General features: G+C 40.7%; 1 non-coding gene across 1 annotated transcript; it reads left to right on the top strand.

Moving 5' to 3' along the window:
• Positions 1-4,931: 4,931 nt before the first annotated feature.
• LOC141414504 (small nucleolar RNA SNORA51) lies at positions 4,932-5,059 on the top strand. The gene has a single exon (XR_012439531.1). It is a non-coding gene; the product is annotated as a small nucleolar RNA SNORA51 (small nucleolar RNA).
• The last annotated feature ends 1,143 nt before the right edge of the window (positions 5,060-6,202 follow it).

Below are 6,202 nucleotides of genomic sequence, written 5' to 3'. Positions count from 1 at the left end.
TTAATTACATTTGATCAGACTACATGAGGAGGAATGTTAGTATATTAACAGATCACAGAAAAATGCTATTCAACTTCTATTTTGTTTCTTTCTTCTGCATTAGAAAATTACCTTCAAATAAGGAAGGCTTGTCTAAACATGAATAAGACATTTAAAACCCCATATAGATGAATCTCAGTAGAGAACTCCTTGCCAATCTTATGGAATCTGAGGGACCTGGGCTTTACAAAACTGTTGCCTCCAAAACTACAGCAACATCCATACAACTGAGACTCAATGCCTGCCATAATAAGCTGCTCTAAGGGAATGTCAATTGCTTTCAGGCTTTTTTTTTTTTCCAGTACTGGGGCTGGAACCCAGGGCCTTGCTTATTCTAGGTAAGCACTCTACAACTGAGTTATATCCCCAGCCCTCCACCTTTTTTTTTTTTTTATTAGGATATATTTGTTGTACAGGGAATTCATTGTGACAATTTGGAATAGGCTTACATTGTACATTGGTTAGATGTCCTTTCCACCACCCTCTTGACCCATCCTTGCCCCACATTAAGCAATTGCAAGAGGTTTCATTGTTCTATTTTGTATATGCAAATGAAGCCCATCAACCATATTCCTTCACTTTCACTTCCTCCATTCACCTCCCCTTTCCCATAAATACCCCCTCCCCCACTGTACCTATTTTACAGTCCTGTCTTTTGTTATTAATTCCAAATTCGATGTTCTTGGTGTATCCCTGCTGTGAGTATACTTTACTTTGGTCAGTTCACCCCTTCCACCTTTTTTTTTTGAGACAGAGTCTTGCTATGTTTCCCAGGCTGGTCATGAAGCCCTGAGTTCAAGTGATCTTCCCAATACATACTCCAGAGTACGGGGATTACAGACATGTACCACCATACTTGGGTCTGTTTTTAGGTTTCTAAGAAGTCAGTTTTCTTAAATCAGGACTCACTAAAATAGTATCTCACAAAGACAGGGGAAGAACAGTCCTGGTGGCTTCCTATATCATGGGAAAGCTTAACTCTCTGTCTCTTGGTAAGCTTGCAGATATTTAAGTTCTCCTTCTGGGAAATGTTTGTGCTAGGACCACAACCAGGACAGGGATTTTTGAGAAGTGGTATTGGGAGCAGGATAATGATCTGAAACAGTAAAAACTCAAGTTGAAAATCAAAGAGATAGTGAAATGTGAGTTCACTGTAGGCACAAATCAGGAAGGTCACAGAATAGCCCTGAAGACACCAACATAGGAGACTCAAGGCAGAGGTGCAATATGGAAAAAGCTTTGGGGAGGTAGGAATGTGGGATGTGGATAGAGTATCCATATCTGCCCCTTCAAAGCCATGATTCGGTCCTGACATTGACACCTGCCTTGATCTTTTTCCTTGAGTGAAACAGGATAAGGAGGGCTAGGTAGAAGACTCAAAGATACTGAGTAGCAACCTGAGTCTGCCAATCAGACTGAGGTTATAAAATTATGTCCTTCACAAAAGACTAACCTTGAGGGTTACCTTAAGCACTGTGTATAAGAATCTGGAACATCACTTGAGAGTGTCAAGATCCAGTTAATCAGAAGATGGGCCCACAGAGAAAGCTTGGTCTTAATGGTTTTGGCGGACATGCAAAATATGGATTCCTAAGCTTCAAAACAGAGCCAAGAGAATTGTATAGGCCAAGTAGCATTGTTTCTTCACTCTGCTAACCAAAGAATGTTTTGAAGACACACTTCTACTTGACGGCTTCCTAAATATGGATAGTCTTAGATTCACAGGTGGTCTAATTTTGCAATGACATGCCTATGATATGCAAATTAAAGCAATAAGGAGACAGGATGTTTTAGGACTTTGGAGTATCTGTAAAGTTTTATTTTTAGGGCCTCTAAAGCCATGGCAAAATGTTAACATCTGTCAGATATCAGCTATGAGGACACAGATGTGTGTTATATTATTTTCCACAATCTTCTCTATGCTTGAAATATCCTATAATAAACTGTCTTTTAAAATTGAAAATAAGAAAACAAATGCCCCATAGAGTTATCTCTGGCTGTGGAAATTTGGGGGCTCAGGTAATAGCCACAGATGGTAACCACCTCCTCCTTCCTATTCAGTTTTAAATCTTTGTTGTGCCAGCTGTCGGAAAGTGAACTGTGAAACTCTTGCAAAGATTAGGCTAAATCTTTGTCAACCTTGGTGGTTTCTTTCATACATACGATTTTCTTTTTATTGTTTCGCCTGTTTTGACTTAATTCCTGAAAAGCTTGATGTAATACATCTTCACGTGTAACTTCCCTTGTCAATGCAAATTTGGCATTGCCAAATTGAGGACCTTGTCTCATAATGACACAAACTTATGTATTCGAGTTATTCTATGAAAGAACATATTACTTGTTGAGAACAGATCATTAGGTCAAATAGCAACTCTGTTGAGCCCTTTTTTTGCTATCACCAAATAATGGAGTGATTGCTTTCTCTATATGGCAAATGTGATTTCCAGATAAAACAAATGTGTTTTATATCAAATACAGAACTTGGCCTAACTTTATTATTGAAACAACAAAACAAAATTAAAAAAACAAAACACAGCTCTAAGAAAGATCGGAGTCCCAGTTTTAGAACTGGTGAAGTCAAATTCTGCAGCGCACGTGCCCAAGGCACAAATCTGGAAAGTAAGGTTGAGGAGGATGTGTCAATTAAGAGTGGCTTTGGCTGCAAGTAACAGAATGTCAGTGTGCAAAGGCCCAAACATAAAGACATTCAATGATCTCGCAGGGCACAGAGTCTGTAGGAGGAAAGCCAGGGCTTATTCGTCTGTTTAGTCATCTTCACCAGGCATGGATTTTTTCCATCCTTCTGATCTGCCAACTGCATCATGGCAGCTTGACATTCTCATGGTTGTAATATTGTGGATGCAGCTATGAGCATCACGAGAGCTTTCAAAGGCAGGAAGCAGGGGCTGGGAGAAACAGCAGGAGGTGAGGTTGGAGAAACAATAAAAAAAAAGCTCTACTAAATTGGCAGTGCATAGGATTCTCACTTCTGAAACTATAACTAAGTAATTGGCCTTTAATATTGTGTATCCCAGGCTAGTTTATGACTGGGAATGGTAATGGCCCTGTAGAGCTCAAATTTGAAACCTATGGTGACAGAAACAACCAATGATATTTTTGCTAACTATTAAGAACCTCACAAGATAGTAAACTTCAATGCTTGCAAATTGCCCAACTATATTGGATTTTTTTTCAAATATGATCCTATTCGACTGGGATAGCAGTATATTCTATTTTTGAAATAAGCAAATCTCCATTCTCCTTAATTTGTAAACCTACTTTACAATTAGTTTGTTGTGCAACCTATCAACCCTGTGACCTACTGACTTGTTTAACAAATTGCAAATGTGAGTTTTTCAGGTCAAAGTTTTACAAGAGGTAGCTGCAGACAGGCTTAAGATATAGCTGATCTCTCAAAAAATTTGCCATAATCTACCACCTCTAAGAAGGAGCAACCAGGAAAGTAGTGGATGATTATGTTCTTCAGATGATCTTTCTTAACCTTTGACTCTATCAACAGGAACTGGTTGTATCTTCCCGACTAAGCTGAACTACATTTGCTAGCATGACCTCTTCTTTATGTTTCCGGCCACAGGAAGAGCCTTTCATAGATCCCTAGTGAAGTTCACAGAGGACCCAAGCTGTAATCTGTGGACAGAATAAGAGCTGAATCCTGCATTCTTTTTCAGTTTTTTAAATTGACAAATGAAAAATTGTGTATATATTTGGGATACTCAGTGTGATGTTTTGATATATGTATATATGGTGAGATAATTAAGTCAACTCAATTAACTCATCCATCACCTCACATACTTACCATTTTTTATAAGAACACTTAAAAATCTACTCTCTTAGCAATTTTCAAGAATACATTCATTATTAACTGCAGTTACCATGTTGTACAATCCATCTCCAGAATTGATTCCTGCTAACTGCAACTTTGCAACCCGTCTCCTTATTCCCCAACCTTTCTGTCCAACCCTTAGCAACTGCCATACTAGTCTTTGCTTCTGTGAATGTGACTTTTTAAGATTACTTGTATAACAGATCATGAAGTACTTGTCTTTCTCTGACTGGCTTATCTCACTGAGCCTATGTCCTCCAGCATCATCCATGTTGGGGCAAATGACAAGGTTTCCTTCCTTTTAAAGGCTGAATAGTATGTCATTATTTATCTATACCACATTTTCTTTTCCCAGAACTGAATCACACATTATTTTAAGAATATCTGTGAGATAATTGTCATGTGCCTGGAACTGTGCTGGTTTTGAAGGGTCTTCTGAAGTTCACATAGAGATTTTTGCATAAGTCAGGGATATAGTTAAGTCCTGTAGTCCTATTTCTTTTGAATTTGCCTCTGTTTGATCTGATATCACTCTCAGTACATCAATCAGGGATCCACTGTAGAAGCACAACCTTAGATGATAGATAGATAGATAGATAGTTAGGAGATAGATAATAGAGAGATAGGGAAGTATAATCATATATATATGATTATATATAATATATACATATATATTATGGGCTGGAAGATAGAAAGGAGATAGATAGGCAAGTATAATTATATACATATATCACATATATATGAGATTTTACCTTGTGGAAACTAGTGTCTGCAGGCTATTGTCTTCACATTTAATGCTGGAGCTTTAAGTTCAAGGGCAGGCAATGGAAAAGAAAAATGGATGGAGAGTAAGGATGTGCTGATCCCATGAATGCAGGCTGGGCACATGATTATGTGCTGAAATCCATCAGTTCTTAGCACCTCTGACCTTAGCATGGGGGCCCTGAGGAAACCAGGACTCTTCATCAAGTTGCTGTGAACATACGCCTGACTCCAGGGGAGGGTGAAGAAGTTGCAGGCTCATGTGTGAGGTACAAAATCTGGCCACCAACTCCTAGTGCTTATCACAGTCTGGGTTTCTACACTATACAGGAAGAGGAGACAGAGAAAACCTACCCCATTACATATCCAGTCCGGGCTCTGAGTTTGTTCTGTATTGTGAATGGTGAGACATGAGGGGAAAATCCTACTGTGTCCTTTCTGCTCTCCAAATCCCCAAGAAAGCACTCTATGACATGTTCTAGCAGGAAACATTCAGAGGATGGATTCTAGGGAAGATTATTGAGCCTAGCCAAGCTGACACACCACAAAGTCCACCTATGGAGTGTGAAAATGTATCTCTGCTACAGGGAACAGGAGGCCTGGGTTTCTCCAATACAGACTGGCCTACATGGATCTCTGGCTTTGCTCAGTGATTTTTTTTTTCCTAAAAAGAAGGGTGATAATGTGGCAGGATGGCAGGGAGGGAAAAGGGAGATTAATGACTGCTATAGCAAAACAAAGGAAAACTGGAGTTGGGGAATGTTATCTGGAGACCAGAGAAGGGTCACCTCACCCCAAAGGTTAGAGTGGCCAATGAAATGACATGTGATTATGAATGGGACAAGCTGTACCACAATTTCTGTAACCTGCTCTAAATGGTATATAAGGAAAGCCCTCTTTGTTCTTGGGGATCAGCCTTTGGACTCAAGTCTGCTGAGTTGCTGCCAGCCTGCTTAATAATCTTGCTTCCCAAAAGCTTTGGTGCCCTCTCTGTCTAAGCCCTCCTGCAACATTTCTGGGGGTCTGCCCAGGATTTGGAGGGCAGTGTTTTCACCTCCTTGTTGCCAACTCAAAGTCCCTGGCCTGCTGGGAGGGCCACCCCTGCCAGGCACCACTGGAATGTGTTGATTCAAGGGGAGGGAGCCTCTCTCCTGGTGATCTGAGGAGGCAAGTTCCAGTTGCACAAAGGAACCTGGAAAGGCTCAGGAACCAACCTAGGAGCCCCACTCATCAGACTTGTAAGAGCCCGGGTTCAAATTCAAGCCTGCCTCAGGAGCCCGAAGGGGAGTCTGATCAACTCTCAGTGAGACACCCTAGCAACTGCCTTCCTGGGGTGAAACTGTGTCTTTCAGGTTCAGAGAGTAGGGTGGAAGTACTGTGCTGTGTAAGAGTGTGAAAGTGTGAGCCTGAGACGTAACCTGGTTATGAAGCAAGTGTGGAGTCCTGATCTGCGAGTCTGTGGTGAACTCATATGGTCTACGGTGAGCCCTGACAGGGCCTCCAATCCAAAGATTATACAAACTCGCTATGGCCAAGAGACACCTAAATCCTCACAAG

Source organism: Castor canadensis, chromosome 11 (assembly GCF_047511655.1).
Source record: "Castor canadensis chromosome 11, mCasCan1.hap1v2, whole genome shotgun sequence".
NCBI classification, from domain to species: Eukaryota; Metazoa; Chordata; class Mammalia; order Rodentia; family Castoridae; genus Castor; species Castor canadensis.
Note: the sequence above shows the minus strand (reverse complement) of the source record. Positions and strands in the feature narration are given on the sequence as shown.